This window comes from Rhineura floridana, chromosome 11, assembly GCF_030035675.1.
Source record: "Rhineura floridana isolate rRhiFlo1 chromosome 11, rRhiFlo1.hap2, whole genome shotgun sequence".
NCBI classification, from domain to species: domain Eukaryota; kingdom Metazoa; phylum Chordata; class Lepidosauria; order Squamata; family Rhineuridae; genus Rhineura; species Rhineura floridana.
The window spans coordinates 26,866,971-26,884,491 of record NC_084490.1 but is presented as its reverse complement, the minus strand read 5'-3'; the positions used below and the strand labels follow the sequence as shown (position 1 = coordinate 26,884,491).

The following is a 17,521-nucleotide window of genomic DNA, read 5'->3' as shown; positions in this document are numbered from 1 at the left end:
AGAAGTCCTCTATAAAACCATCTCCTTTTGCCCAGAAAGGTCTTAGCATCTGAACAAACTTTTGGAATCCCAAAGGCTGGTCTGAATGAGCTGTGAAGGATATGGAACCATGGAAGGTCTGTAAATCCCAATTTTTTTGAATAGAGTGTGATGCAAAATCCCAGTGGGATGTAACAATCCACACTTTACCAAGAGGTGGCAATTCCACGAAGGATGCTAGAAAGAACATCATTCTCAAAACTTGAAAGGATGGAGGTTCTCCATATACAAAAAACACATTGGCTTTTCTCTCAAATATGATGATATAGCTTTCCAGGTGCTTGAAAAACCGGTCTACCATCTTATCCAGATAATTCCATTTTGGTATTCTTACTATGAAGTCATAACAGATGCCATTCTGGGTAAGCATTGGCACCATTGTCTGTAAAAACATGTTCCCTTTGTCATCATCCACGGCAAAGAGCCCAACCCAAGTCCATCCAAAATGATGTAGTAAGCACACAACACCTTTGTGCTGTTGGGCTTCATTTGGGACCATCTGGTACAAAAATGGGAATAGCATTTTAGCACCTTGTACTGCCAAAAATGATCCATAAGTCAGCTGAAATAAAATGTATAAATATATTAGATGGATTAGAACAGAACATTGAATAAATATGTTTCAATGGGTCCTCCAGGCCATATAGTCCAATGCTCTGTGGAAAATCAAAATAAGAGTGGCTGCTGCATTGTTCCATTGTTGAAGTATTTTTACTCCTAGTGTTGAACCATAATCTAGCCCTGCCATCTGGGGCAGCAGGGAAGGAGAATTTGCTCTCTTCTATGTGGCAGCTGTTGAAGTATTTGAAGAGGGCTATAAGGTCTTCCCTTAAAATTCTCACTGGAGGACTAAACATATCCCTTTCTTTCAACCTTTCCTTTTATGATCTGTTCTCCCTACTCGGACTGTATTTGCTGTCCTCCTGCTGACTCATTTCAATATGTCTGTACCCTTCTTTAAGTGTGACACCAGGAACTGGACATAGTAGTTCTCTTGATGTCTTACTAGTGAAAAATTAAGTAGAATTAAAAGGTCTGATAACTTGGAAAGTAGGGTTGTTTTAATTCAGCCTAAAATTGGTATTTACCTTTATATAGCCATATCACAAAGCTCACACATCATTATGTTTTGATCAACTGAAATATTGAGAACAATGTCGCATGCACTACTGCCAATACATATAACCCACATCCTATTGCTATGCACTTGGGCATCATTGTTTTGCCTAACTGCAATACGTTGGATTTGGCTCTGTCAGATTTCATTTTAACAGTTTTCCATTGCATGAGGGGCATTTTGAATTTTATTTCTCTCTTCTGCACTGATAGTTGTGCCTCTCAGTGTTATGACATCAACAAATATGATAAAGAGTTCATGCTCTCCTACATCAGTGTCAGGGTCTTCAGGGTCTCTGTCCATCCCTTGAGGATCTCCCAAGATTATATCCATCCCCAGGCCACAATGCCTTTGTGCAGGCCGTATCCTTTAATGACCCTGCTCAAGCAATTGTGTCTGTCTGGAATGTGTCCTTCAACTGTGATGATACCTCTGGTCGGCATAGATGTAGACATATTTGTTTTGTCTCTGTGTGTAAATTTATTATGCGGCTGGAATGCAATGGAGTGCCCAAGAGTAAGAGTCACAACCCTTTATCTTTCCTCTTTTGCCTCTGCCCCACTCACCACTGGCATGTGCCCCCAGAAATGTCCCTGTGAGGCGTCCTTCCCTGGCTCTCCCTGTCAGGTTCCTACCTGCTCGTGGTTACTGCCTGTCTCTAGGCACCACCAGGGACTCCACCAGTCCGGACTGCACTCTCTTATGGTTTACCTATCCGCTCTAGCACAGATCTCAACAGATCCCCCTGCTAGGCAACCACCAGTAACGTCCCAATACTAGTATTCCCAGAGACTCTGAATACTGGTATTGTTATTCTCTTCACCGCTGCCACCATTTGTTACAGTTCCCCTTCAGCCTTGGTCATTACCTTACCCTCCCTTCTGGTCTGTGAAACCCCAGCCAAGGATCAGGCCTTTGGTAAACCAAATTAAGTATTTATTACAGATAACAAAGCTAACAAGATTAACAAGATTTCTTCTTAAGGCACATAAGCATATGGTTTTACTCAATACTAATCCGAACTCCACCTCCCTCCTTCTCCACTCTCTCCTGGCAAACAACTCTCTAAACCCCACCAAGCAACCCACTCAGTTCTCTTCTCCCCCCTGATTCCACTCTCACTCTTCCTTTTATACATTCAGCCATTTTAAACACTCAGCCAATCATCTAGCATTCTACTGCCCATTCACTCCCCCTCCTCTTTCACTCCACTTACCATGTATCTTCTAAACAACCAACACTTACCATATATACATTAATATAGGAACATCACATTTCCCCCCCCTTAAAACAACGGCAGAGTATTATTCCTGTTCCAGGATTTATACGTCGCGTTAACAAATAAAAGTCTCTATGGGGAAAATGTCTTTCTTTGTTCCTCCATCTGGTCACGTCACTGCAGTCCCAGCCACTTGCCTGGAAAGTCCATCGGCGAGTACATTGTCCTTGCCTTTGATGAACTGGAAGTCCACTTGATAGTCCTGTAGGGCCCAGGACCACCTCTGCAGCATAGTGTTATGGTTTTTCATAGTCTGCAACCATAACAAGGCCCGATGATCCATAGTCACTGTGAATCTTCGTCCCCACACGTATGGGCGCGACTTGTTCAGTCCCCACACGACCGCTAGGCACTCCTTCTGGACCGACAAATAGTTTTTCTCCCTTGGCGTCACCTTGTGACTCAGGTACGCCACTGGATGTCTGGTGCCTTTTCTCTCCTGCAGCAAGACGACTCCCAGCGCGAGGTCCAACGCATCTGTAGCCATGATGAATGGTTTCTCATAGTCTGGTGCTATTAATATGGGTCCTTGGCACAAGGCTTGCTTCAGTAGATCAAAAGCCTTGTGACATTCATCCGTCCATACCACACGCTCAGAACACTTCTTCTTTGTTAATTCATGCAAGGGGGTTGCTATTTCCCCAAAATTTCTCACAAACTTCCTATAAAATCCAGCCACACCCAGAAATGCCCTTACTTGTTTTTTGGTTAAGAGGATCAGCCATGCTTGTATTGCCTCCACCTTGCTCCATAAGGGGGTGATTTTCCCACTTCCCACCTTATGTCCTAAATAGATTACTTGCTTTAATCCAAACTGGCAATTCTTAGCTTTTATTGTGAGGCCTGCTTTTCTTAAGGCCTCCAATACTGTTGTCAGGTGTTGGACATGCTCAGGCACCGACTTGCTAAAAATGGCCACGTCATCGATATAGGCCACTGCAAAATCTGACATGCCGCGCAACACAGTATTGATTAGCCTCTGAAATGAACTTGGTGAGTTCCTTAGTCCCATGGGTAAGGTCACAAACTCATATAACCCATCTGGTGTACTGAAGGCAGTTTTGGCTCTGGATTGCTCGTCTAGTTCCATTTGCCAAAATCCTTTACAGAGATCTAGTGTAGAGATAATGGTTGTTGCCCCCAATAACTCTAACATTGCGTCTACCCTAGGCATAGGATACGCATCTGGGACAGTAATTTTATTGATTAGCCGATAATCAATGCAAAACCTTGTCGTTCCATCTTTTTTTGGAACCAGGACAATACTTGAGGCCCAGGGACTGATGGATTCCCTGATCACTCCTAATTCCAGCATATCTTCCACCTCCTTTTTGATCGCATTCAAAACTTTCCCATTCACACGGTACGGAACAGATCTGATTGGGGCATGATCTCCAGTATCAATGGAATGTATAACTATACTGGTTCGGCCAGGTTTGTTGCTAAAGAGATTCCTATAGGTTTTCAAAACTCTCAGGATCTCTTCTTTTACTTCCTCCTTCACCTCCTCTGACCATTCCACTTGATCTACCCCTCCTTTGTCTTTGCTTTCCTGTACCAAATCTGGAAGTTCAGGCCCACTTCCCTCAGGGAATAAGGTAACTTGCAACACCTGTGCATCCCTGGTATGGTAAGGCTTCAACATATTTACATGAACCACTTTGCTTTTGTTTAATTGGTCTGTGGTGATTACATACGTCACTGTGTCAAGCCTTTCTCTGATGGTATATGGTCCTTCCCAGTTAGCCTGTAATTTGTCATGTTTCCTGGGTATGAATGCCATAACCATATCTCCCACATTATACACACGTTCCCTGGCTGTTCTGTCATACCAGTAACGTTGCTTCTGCTGAGCTTGACTCAAATTCTCTTTCACCATTTCCATCATTTGTTTCACTTGTTCGCATTCACCCTTTCTCTCAGCAGGCATCCACAGTCTATATAAAATCCCATTCTCACACACAACTTGATTCCTCAGTTTGTCAGTGAAAGGAATCTGTTGGGTCAGAGCTTGTTCCTTTATCTGCTTCAAACTTATATCTTTTTGCAGCTCTTCCCTGAATTGATCTGCCTCATCATTATCAGAGACCACTTGATACAGTTGGTCTCCTTCAGCAGGCCTGCTAGTGGTTGCTATGGTGACCTGAGGCTGGTTAACAGATTCCACCCTGTTTGTTTCAGCCCCCCTTAATATGGCTTCTTTTTCTCTGCCAAGTTGCTGTCTGGTCACTACATAGATCTTTCCTTGGGCGCCCATTACATCTCTTCCCAGTATTACTGGTTCTTGTTGCTGGGCATTAATGCCTACTTTATATTGGCCCTCTCGGCCTCTCCAAGTCATTTCCACCAGGGCCACAGGCAAACTTTCTGGTTGACCCCTCACTCCTTGGATAGTCACAGTTTCCTGAGGTAATATTACCTCAGATTTTATTAAATCTGGCCTCAGTAATGTCTGAGCGGCACCAGTATCAAGCAATGCCCAATAATTTGCCCCTTGTACACTCACTTCCTCTCTCAGACTTGAATCAAGGTCTGTTACTTCTGTCCAGTTTATCCGGCAGAACTGAACCTTTTTTGCTGTTTCCAAAGCCTTGGGCTCTGTTTTCACTGCCCTTGTCTGAGCAGGATTACTAATGGGGTTGGCAACCTCACATTGAAAACGTAGGTGCCCCGGTCTACCACATTTGTAGCATAATTTCTCCTCACTTTTAGGGTACACAGATCCACTCTGGGGTGTCCTGTGCCCTTCAGATTTTACTGGAGGACTCACTCTCTGTGGTACCACATCCCTTCTGCCAGCGTTATATGGTCTGGGTTTAAAATCTCTTGATGTTTTCCCCACCCAGCCAGTTCTGTTGGAGGCGAAGTGATCCGCCATCTCTGCGGCCTCCTGCACCGATGTAGGGGAACGGTCTTTGACCAGGAGCCTTATTTCTGGTGGTAACTGATGGTATAATTGATCCAATATCATGAGGTTTTTCACCTCCTCCACAGACTGAGCTTTTGCACTTGTCAGCCATTTCCCAAAGATATCCATCAGTTTTGCCCCCAGCTCCACAAAAGACCTCCCTGTCTGTATCTGGCAATTTCTGAAAAGCTTTCTAAAATAATCAGGCCCCAGTCTGAATCTTTTAAACACTGCTTCTTTGAATTCAGCATAGGTGACGGGCCTGTCTGAGGGGAAATATTGGTATACCTCAGCCAATTCCCCTTTAATCAGGTTTGATAAATACTGCATGTATTTATCTTCAGGTAGCCCCCACAACTGAGCTGCTTTTTCAAAGGTGCTGAGGTAAATTTGAGGATCTTGACCAGGCTCATAGACAGCAAAGTCCTTTGGAGTAATTTTTATTTTTGCTCCATCTCTGTCCTTTCTTGTTTCATCAGAATGAAACTTCTCTCTTTCAAATTTTAACTTTTCTACTTGTAATTCGGCATCCACTGCTCGTTGCTTCTCCCTCTCCTCAAACCCCATTCTCAACTTCTCAGTTTCCAACTCCCTCTGTTTATCTTTTTCCTCAGCCTCAAAGACCCGCTGTTTGTCTTTTTCCTCAGACTCCATCCTCATTCTCTCAGTTTCCATCCTCAACTTCTCTCTCAAGTACTCTATATAAGCGGGATTGCTTAAATATCCTTCTGGGGTCTCTTCTCTGACAGGTTGTTTTTGCTGGGCAGTTGCAAATCCTATAAGTGCTACCCTGAATTCATCTACCCCTTTACCCTCGTGAGGTAAATTGAATGTTACGCACTTCTCCACCAGCTCCTCTCTTTTCATTTTTATATATTCAGCCATGGTGTTTGAGTTCACTCGCTCTTTGCCACACACTCTTTGCCAGTCACTCTCACAAGTAATCTTGTTTTGTTATTTCTGTTTGCCACACCACTGGTAGGGATTCTCTAGTATTCGTATCTCACTGCTACAGCCAACACCTGTGACGTAGTCTCCTTTGTTCGGATCTGGATTCTCTGTTGTTCGTATCCCACCGCTACTGCCACCAAGTGTGGTGTGTCCTTCCCTGGCTCTCCCTGTCAGTTTCCTACCTGCTCGTGGTTACTGCCTGTCTCTAGGCACCACCAGGGACTCCACCAGTCCGGACCGCACTCTCTTATGGTTTACATATCTGCTCTAGCACAGATCTCAACAGATCCCCCTGCTAGGCAACCACCAGTAACGTCCTAATACTAGTATTCCCAGAGACTCTGAATACTGGTATTGTTATTCTCTTCACCGCTGCCACCATTTGTTACAGTTCCCCTTCAGCCTTGGTCATTACCTTACCCTCCCTTCTGGTCTGTGAAACCCCAGCCAAGGATCAGGCCTTTGGTAAACCAAATTAAGTATTTATTACAGATAACAAAGCTAACAAGATTAACAAGATTTCTTCTTAAGGCACATAAGCATATGGTTTTACTCAATACTAATCCGAACTCCACCTCCCTCCTTCTCCACTCTCTCCTGGCAAACAACTCTCTAAACCCCACCAAGCAACCCACTCAGTTCTCTTCTCCCCCCTGATTCCACTCTCACTCTTCCTTTTATACATTCAGCCATTTTAAACACTCAGCCAATCATCTAGCATTCTACTGCCCATTCACTCCCCCTCCTCTTTCACTCCACTTACCATGTATTTTCTAAACAACCAACACTTACCATATATACATTAATATAGGAACATCACAGTCCCCTCAAGGGAAAACGGTTCCTGACTTCCATCTCCCTGTGTAATAGCCAGAATTGAGCCAATGAGTGCTGTAGCTGGGCAACTGAACTGGAAATTAAGGAGCTCAGTACAGACCTGTTAAGCCACTAGGATCTAGAGGAGACAGAGTGACTTGAGTCTCTATAAAGCTTCACCTCTTCTGAGTTACCTGCTTTATTTTTTTATTTTTATTTTTTGCAGCCGGATATACTCCTTGCTCCCAAGTAGAACTTTCCTCCATAGGAGACCATTTGCAACAGAGCCTTCCAGCAGCCAAATGAGCACACCAGGAGTGGTTTATGGCAGCCCATTGAGTCATCCACTGCCACCCTCACTCTTGATGTACAGGGAATGAAGGAAGAGAATCAGGGATCAAGACAGGGCTTGGATTTTGTCAGATGGATTATGTAGTTAACTGCTGAGTTATCCCGTCTGATGTGGCACATCAGGTTGCCCTGAGGTTATTTCAGATTTTTGCAGATTTGCATAGGCATCCTCTGATAGGTCCCAGAGCTTTTTCTTCAGAAACTTACCCCCAGTGTCTGTGCCAAGCTGTGGGATTCTGACAGTTTCTAACCCCTGATCAAAGTCATTGTTAACAATGTTGCATAATACCTAGACCAGGACACAACCTTTGGACACCTCACTCCAAATCTCCCTCAGGTTTTATTAGATCTCATTGAACAGAAATATTTTAGTACTTTATCAATGAGCTGTGAATACACCTGATTGTATTTTAATTTAGCCCACATTTAACTACTTGACTATTCAAAAGGTTGCCACACAGAGGAGGGCCAGGATCTCTTCTCAATTGTCCCAGAGTGCTGGACATGGGATAATGGGCTCAAGTTACAGGAAGCCAGATTTCAACTGAACATCAGGAGAAACTTCCTAACTGTTAGAGCGGTATGACAATGGAATCAATTACCTATGGAGGTGATGGGTTCTCCAATACTGGAGGCATTGAAGAGGCAACTGGACAGCTACCTGGATTCCTGCATCGAGCAAGGGGTTGGACTTGATTGCCTTATAGGCCCATTCTATAATTCTAATCAGTTTATCACCTAAAATATTACAGGCAACTTTTCTGAAATCATGATGGTATTCCACATTTGTGAAATCTCCATATCCCTCTGCACACAGCTTACCTGAGGAGTTTTCTGGATTGATGAAATAATGGCCACATTGGCAGAGATCTCAGAAATACACCCTCCAATGACAGCTATGAGTTTGTTCTGATTTTGACACTTGAAGTTGGGAACAAATCTCTGTTGTGCAGAAAGCAGGCTGAGGGTGGCCTTGTAGGTCATCCTAGCAGTGTAGTAGCTATTGAGGATGTAGAACCCCAGAGAGATGTTTGATAAGATTTGAGGATTCTCATTTATCTCTTTTACAGCAAATGCTAAGGCTAGAATGTGCTGGTAGTTCTTTGGCACTGAACTGTAAGGGAATATACAGATGTTAAACAAAACAGCAGTGACAGAAGTAATAAAAATACATTTGCACTCTTCACCATTCATCTGCATGTGTTCAAGATTCAGATGAAACTATTAACCGTAGAAGAAAACAGACTAAAAGCAAAAAATAAAAATAAAAAATGAACTATCTGAACTTAAGAGCTCGATGCTTGAAATGTTTTGGAATCATGCTTGTAAACTGTTCCCTGCATTTATTAGGCTCATTCCCTTTGTCAGTATTCAACAATACCAACCAACAGAGCAATCTGACTTGCCAGAGGCCTGTGGGAACAAAGCTGGTGGAGGCAGAGCTGGTGGAATTGGCCGCCACATGCAGCTGCTGCTTGGAGAAGAGGATGCTGGCTGTGCCAGAAGGGTGTCGCGGAAGGAAACAGAATATCTTTCCTTCTCCACCCCTTCACTGGCTGCTGCAACAGAGGGCCACAGGAGGGACCTGAACAGGTCCTGGATATTGAGTTAGTCCTAACCTCAGCCCCTCCTCCAACACACCCCGAAACACTCCTTTTGCAGGCCTTCTGCAAGCTTCTCTTGCTGCCCTTACATCAGGCTGAGCTTCTCTGGCAGATCTCTGGCTGAGTCACAATGAGAGACTTATGCTGGCATAGATCGGTATAGCTCAGCTGAACCAGGACCCCGCTGGCTCATTCGAGGTCCACCGTATCCAACTCCCCGCAGCCTGATGGGAATTATTATTATTATTTGATTTATATCCCGCCCTTCTTCCCAGCAGGAGCAAACAAAAGCGCTAAAAACATTAAAACATCATAAAAACAACTTTAAAAAACATTAAAAGGAAACATCTTCAAAAATGTTACTTAAAAAAACAACTATGGAAAAAGCTATGGAATGCAAGTTGGATTGTGCTCCAGGTAAGCAAAGCTGCAACAACTAGACCATTTTTTAAAAAAAGATTTCTTGAAATATTTTTAAAAATATATTTTTAAAAATGTTTTGTTTTAATGTATTTTATGATGTTTTAAAGTGTTTTTAGTGCTTTTGTTTGCCACCCAGGCTTCTGCTCAGAGGAAGGGTGGGATATAAATCATATGATAAGTGAATAAAATAATAAATAATAACTAAATTAAATAGACCATATTTAAGGAATCTGTGCGTTTTTTATTTTAAATTGTTTATTTTTCAACACATTCTAGCACATTCTGTAACATATAGTATAAAAGAAGAACAGAACACAAACATATTATTAAAGATCCACTAGTAAATTTAGGGACACTCCTTCTTGGTTTGTGCACTGTCTGTGTACAAATCACAAGCAAACCAAATAGGGCTAATTCAAGCCTATTTGTATCCTATCCAAATCGAGTTGAAGCAGCTAAAGATCTCTATAGAGTGGGTCAGCTGATCTCAAACCAACAGATCTGTATGTCAGAAGAGTCTCCAATGAACCAAATAGGGTGTCTCTGAATGGAGCAACACCATAAGGGAGAACACCACGGTGAGGAAAAAGGGAGAGAGGATAGAATGCTGTCACCCCACCCAGCACTCTCCAATCACAGTGCTTGGAAGAGTTGAAGTCTTAAGATGCAGAAATATTCTCTAAGTTCTATCTCTTAGAAATGTTTGATGGGGGTTGTGTGGCATTTGTTCAGCTTGTATGTTTTCTGTTCTTTTCAAATCAATCCCAGTCACATCCTTATTTATACTTTTTTTTAAAAAAAGTTTGTTGCCTGTGTTATTTTTTATTTGAGTTGATTCTGGTTGCTAAGAATTATTATTAAACCATGTCGGCATATTTAGCCACAGCTTTCTGCTATTAAGAAATAAAATCAGAGAAAACTGAAAGTGGAAAGTACAATTGGAAGTCTTACAATACTATATATAAATAAAGGCATCATCCTCCGTGAGGTTATTCTGCAGAAGCAAAATAGAAACACAGAGGATCCACTTATTTCATTGGTATTTGTGAGGGAAAATGTACTGATGCTTTGTGCCCAATAATATAATGTAGAAGACAGAAGTATGTATTAACAAGCCCAATTGTTGCTAGCATGCTGCTTTTGTCACATGAAAAATAAACACAGTACTCCTTAAAAACCTGTTCCTAATAATTATGGACTGAATATATTACAAAATGAGAGAGAAACAGATGTCTTACATAGGTTCATCAATCACAATCTGTGTAGGCTGTTCCTTGAAAGAGAGGAGATTATAGAGGAAGAAGACTTGAGAAACGATCTCACCAATGAGAAGTTCTCCTGGCTGGTAAAATTCATGAGGAATAGGAAGGGGGTCATCATGTATGCTGCAGTTAATAGAATGTGTCTTGCATACAGTATGACCCAGCAGTATTAACAGCAACACTGTCACCAGCATAATCCTGTTGATAAAACCTCCCCTCCAATCACTGATTTCCATATTACCGTTTATAGAATTACATGCAGTTTTTATCAGTGTTGCTACAGTCCCAATTGAATGGTGGATGATATTGCAGTAATGATGATCTACAACTTGGCTTGATATGTAATATGGGTGCTAATACCCTTGTCTTCTATTAAATATTGTCAATCAGTGCTTCTCAACAAAATAACCTCTTTGAGTAGGATCCAGAATAAGTTAGTTGAACATACTTTCCAATGGAATCAGTGTGGCTTTAGTGTTCCCATTTTTCCCCAGTGCGACCCAAGTTCAACTTATATTGGCTGTATCCAACTCTTTGTCTTCTAATGAGTTTAAAATTTGTTTTGTTTTGTTTTGAAAATCAGCTGGTGGAGGTAGGTTCTAATATATAAAGGAGAGATTATGAAACAAGAATGACAGAGCCCTACCTATACCTAGATCCAGTTCTGAAGAATAAAAGGGTTTCATGCTAATGTTTTTTTCAAATGCTTATTTCTGATCTCACTAGCATGCTTTGGGTGACAATTCTGTTAACCAGTAATTTTTATGCTGATAGATATGATTATCATTTCCCCTGTGTGTTGTTGACTTTTGAAGTTGAATCATGCATGTCAAAACTATTAAAAGTTTCTTCTTCTTGTATTTATTTATTTATTTATATCTGTCCCTTCCTTCAAAAAGGAGTCCAGGTTGGCAAACAAAAACATTAAATACATTTTAAATCATCTTAAAAACAAAAGATTTTAAAATATATTAATACAAAACACAATTAAAAGAACATATTAAAACAACACCTCTAAAAATATGTTTTAAAAAGCAACTTTAAAACATCTTAAAAAGTAATTCCAGCACTGACACAGACTGAGATAAGATTTCTACTTAAAAGGCTTGTTGAAAGAGGAAGGTTTTCAATAGGCATCAAAAAGATAACAGATATGGTTCCTCTCTAATATTTAAGGGAAGGGAATTCCAAAGTGTCGGTGCCACAACACTAAAGGCCCACTCCCTATGATGTGCAGAATGGACCTCCTGAAAAGATGGTAAATATAGGAGGCCCTAACCTGCAAACCGCAATGATTAACTGGGTATATACGAGGTAAGAAGAGCTTTCAGGTATCCTGTTCCCAAGCTGCGTAGGGCTTTGTACACCAAAACTAGAACCTTGAACTTGGCCCGGTAGCTAATGGGCAGTCAGTGCAATTTTTTCAGCAGTGGGGTAACATTTGGTGATACCCTACCCCAGTGAGCAGTTACACCACCACATTTTGCACCAGCTGCAGCTTCTGGACCAACTTCATGGGCAGCCCCACATAGAGTGAATTACAGTAATCCATTCTGGAAGTTACTGGTGCATGGACAACAGTGGTCAGGCTATGCTGGTCCAGAAATGGCTGCAGCTGTCTTACCAGCTGAAGCTGGTAAAAGGCACTCCTAGCCACTAAGGTCATCCAACAATGGATCCAGAAGCACCCCCAGACTATGAACCTGTTCTTTCAGAGGGAATATGATCCCATCCAAAGCAGGCCATTGACCAATTATCTGAACTCAGAAACCACCAATCTTGCTTCCTCTTCCCTCAATTGTAAATGTGTTATTTTTGTCTTTAAAGGCTAAGTGTTACATAGTTGATTGGCCCATATTTGACCAGAACTAGAATTAAGTTCAACCGCATGTCATGGACATTTGTCATAATTGGAAGACCCAAACAAGGGAATGCTCACACTTACCAAGTTGATGGATACATGGCTCTTTATAGATCACTTCCAAATACGGTTTGTCACATTAATTTTGTTATAGGCATGAGCAAAGTAACCCAACGGTCTGAGCTGTGTGTGCCAGTGTGTGTATTTACCTAAGAAGCAGGCTTTAGCCCTGCATTTAAATCACTGAGACTAAGACTTAGTAAAAATAAGAAAGCTACTTTATAGAAATGCATAGTAGATAGGAAAGATATACCTAGTTCTAACTAACTAAGTTGGAGGCACAATGCCCAGACTTTATTATTATTATTATCATTATTATCATTATCATTAATAATAATAATAATAATAATAATAATCCAATTTTTTGTTCAAGGTCCTCAAGGGGGCTTAAAAACATGGTTCTCTCCCCCCCATTTATTCTCACAACAACCTGGTGAGTTAGGTTATGCTGAGAGACACTGACTGGCCCAAGGTCACCCAGTGAGCTTCTTGGGCAAGTGGGAATTTCAACCCTAGTCTCCCAGGTCCAAGATCGACATTCTAACCACTATACCACACTGGCTCTCTCTTATCATCGGGGACCACAGGTTCCTTACCCCTGTCTTAGATACCACTTAAGGATTTGCTCATCTCCCTGCACCCCTCACTGTTCCTGCTCAGGCATCATGCACCAAACCTAGACGTGCCTCAAGGTTACAGGCAAGAAAATGTCCCCCCTCTACAGTCTGTTCTCCATTTCATAGCCATCATATGGCTTTATGATGACCTGGAAAGGTGAGGGCAGCAGTAAGATGAACACATTCATAAATGGTATCTTAAAATTTGAGAGTACAGTAGACATATGACATTGCTCCTATGAGTATGCTGGTTTTGGATTTTTTTAAAAAGGGTTCACCAGGGCAGTTATTTCATTGTAACCACTCCTTCAAACTACACTACAATAAATCTGTAAGGTAGGGCACAGAGTCCATACAAATGGCTTACAGACGTCCTATAGAATTCAATGGGGCTTACACCCAGGAAAGAGGGGTTAGAACTGCAGACTTAGTGATTTTTTAGGAATGCACATTAAAAGCACCAGTAACCCCTGTTCAGCTTGGGACCAGCCACAAAATCCTATGATAAATGCCCAGTCCTGTGCATATTTACTTAGAAGTAAGCCACACTGTGTTCAGATGTAACTGCTAGGTAAGTAAGTACAAGATGGTTAGGTACATTTCAAAACTGGTACACACTTAAAAAAGGAATAAATGTCATTGTCATCTGTGGGATTACAATCTAAGTGAAATGAAGGCCTGGTGTGGATGTGGCCAGTGACAGCTTTGGTTTAAATTTGGGTGGGAGGCTACATGTACTGCTGTAGAATAAAAAGGTGGGGAAATCACTGGAAAGCAATGATACTGTTCGCAATGTTTTCCTTTTAGAAAGGAAAGGGGCTTCCCTTCTGCCCAGTGCCCACCCACCCAATCTCCTTCCCTCCCCCTACTCTAACTACTCCTCCCCCAGGTCAGTGTTGGACTACGACCTGGGAGATCAGGGTTCGAATCCCCACACAGCCATGAAGCTCACTGGGTGACTTTCGGCCAGTCACTGCCTCTCAGCCTCAGAGGAAGGCAATGGTAAAACCACCTCTGAATACCGTTTACCATGAAAACCCTATTCATAGGGTCACCATAAGTCGGGATCGACTTGAGGGCAGTCCATTTCCGTTTTCAAACATGATTGCACAGTAATAAATCCCATTGAACTCAAAAAGTATGCAAATGATAGAACCCACTCTTCCTTCTCCTCCCTCCTATCCCCTCCCTCCCCCATCCTTTGCCACTCCCTCCCCATCCCCTTCCAATCTCCTCCTTCCACTTCCCCCTTCCCTTCCTCCTCTTCGTGGTCAGTTTTACTTATCCTAGCCATGATTGCACAGGAGTAAATGCCATTTAACTCAATAAGCATGCAAATGATCGTACCTGCCTTTCCCCTCCTTCCCCTCTCGTCTCCCTTCCTTCTCCCCTTCCCTCTTCCTTCTTCCTTCTCCCTTGCCCACTCTAGCCCTCCCTGCCCCCAGTCAGTTTTACCAAGCATGATTGCATGGGAGTAAATCCCACTGAACTCAATAAGTATGCAAATGATCAATCCATTCTCAGCAAGTTTACACAGGATCCCATTTCTTACCTCCCAGATTAAAAAGCAGAGAAATTCACTAATAGACAAAAACCCTGTGGTTTAAGAATGTACCTATAGCCCACAGATATTTCTATCAATCTTTAAAAAGCAGGTAAATTGGGCAGCTATAGTGAATGCACCAGGGGAGCAGAAGACCTGACCTCCTCTCTGAGATATTGTATTGCCCTACATATTTGTCAAAATGCAAACACAATTTGGGTTGGTCTTTCACAATTCAATCCAATTCCTGTGTAGCTTGGAAGAATTTGGTAACATGCCTCTGAGCATATGGTGAGTGGTGGTAACACCTGCAACCAACCTAAATAATAGAATCAAGACATGTGCTGTGCTGATCTTGTTTTAGCAGGGAGGAAGCAACAATATTAAAACAGTTGATATAGTTCAGATGGTCACTTTAAATATGTCTGATTTACTGTGCAATTTTTGTGAAGTTTCCTGTAGGAAATTATTTCTTTTGTTCCTATTTCTGTGAATATGTGAAGTACAGCAACACTTTGCAAAATTTACATCATTATATTATAGCAAAATTCTAGGTGTGCTTTATGTTTTTAATTGACCGTGCCCGCCTTGCCTTAAATGAAGTGGTTTAAACATAGCAGGCTGAAAACACGCATCCTCTTTTTTCCAACAGCTAGAGTCATTGCTGAAGTAGCAACATATTGTAATCAGTCTGATTTTACATCAAACTGCAGTTTCAGATTCAACTGTTAGTGCACACAAAATAGAAATAGAGCATAACCTCCATTTTGAAACACAAAAGGCTGTCTTCACCATCATATGACATTGACCAATTTTTTGCCTATTAGTGAATTTATCTCTTTTATAGTGAATGCTAAGGCCAGGATACGCTGGCAGTTCTTTGGTACTGAACTGTAAAGAATGTTAGCCATTGTTAAATAAACAGAAATAATAAAAACATGTTTGTACTCTTCATAACCATTTGCATGATTTCAGGATCGAGGTATAGTTTAAAACCTTAAAAGATAATAAAATTAATACACATATAAAATATCTGAATTGAAGAGTGTAAATGCTCAAAATGTTTTGGGTGCATTCTACTAGTTAGTAAACTTCTCCATGCAGTTATTAGACTTTCTCTCTTCGCCTAAAAACAACAACAAACAGCAAGTACATGATATGTTGTGCTTTCTAAGGAAATGCTAAGGAGAGGTGTAGAATACATTTTTTTCATGTCTCCAGTGACAATCTTGTTACTTCACTCAATACATCCTTATCACTGAGTTTCTCTACCAACAGCTAAAATCAGACAATAAATATATAATAAAATGAAGACAGGGAAGCAACCAATCATTAATCATTTATATAATCTGCAGTCTGAGATACATTAATGTAATAAAAGGGCATCAAGGATATGGTGACGAAATGAAACAAATGAAAGTTCAAAGTACAAAGTACAGGCTTATAACCTTCTATGCTCTTATATACATTGAAAAGTAATATCTGATGTATGCCTGATCTTCGCATTGTACCTGAGGGCCAATTCAAAAATTACATATTTGAAAACATATACCCATGTAATGCATTATTTATTTATTTCATTTATGAATCACTTCCTATGAAGCATGTCAAAGCAATCTCACAATATATAAAAAACTTATATAAAGCAAGTGCATATATAAAAACAAATTAAAAACAATTACATATTGTTTTGAATATTGAATTTTAAACTGTTGTAATCCACCCTGGAATCTGCTGCTGAAGAGGTGGTAGTAGTAGTAGTAGAACAATTTGCATAAATGTTTTGTACCTGTGCACCTTCAAAAAAAGGTTTTAAGAACAGGAGGTGACAAGATTGTATTTTGAAAATGCACATATAACCATACTCTCATTAGCGGGTCCAATTTTATAGTGGGCTCTTGTATTTGCTGTATTAAACCTCAGTTTGCCTGTATGTAATCTGGGAGCGTATAGTGGCAAACAGTTTAAGTGCAGCATCAAAATTAATACAAAAAATGGGCATGTTTGTATTTCTAAGATATAATAAGATGGAATAAGATTTAAAAGATCTGAAGAATGGCAGTTAATGGAAGGGGAAGAGAAGGCCAAGGACAAAAGGTAACAAATTGATGAGGGGAAAAGGAATGGTCTGGCAAAAATTAAATATGGGAATAATCCTCCATTTGGTTAATATGTACAAGCCTAATTGAGATGCTCAGGATCCATATATTTCAATGATACTTGTGCTGGAAAGTTTACTAGTGCTTTGTCCCCAAAAATCTAATGTAGAAGGGAAACTATATGCTAAGAAGCCAAAATGATGCTGGCATGACTATTTTTTCTCACCAAAAATAGTTATGCTTGAGTAACGATCTCACCAGTGAGAAGGTCTCCTGGCCAATAAATTCATAAGGAATAGGGAAGAGATCATCATATATGCTGCAGTTGATTGAATGTGTCTTGCATACAGCACGACACAGCAGTACAAGTAGCAACACAATTACCAGCATGATGATGTTGGCAGAATATCTCCTCCAAATATAAATTCCCATGTTTCCCTCTACAGCATTAGACATAGCATTTATTGGGATTATGACAATTTCACTTGAATGCTGATGATTCTGTTGCTACACAGATTTACAACTTGTCCTTTTAGGTAACTTGAGAACCACTACAGGTAGTTAATAATGGCTCATTTTCCATCAGTGTCT

The 17,521-nt window shown here is 41.0% G+C and overlaps 1 pseudogene; it reads right to left on the bottom strand.

The window, feature by feature from the left end:
• LOC133367629 (vomeronasal type-2 receptor 26-like) overlaps positions 1–10,986 on the bottom strand; it is a 31,875-nt pseudogene extending 20,889 nt beyond the window's left edge.
• Positions 10,987–17,521: the final 6,535 nt, after the last annotated feature.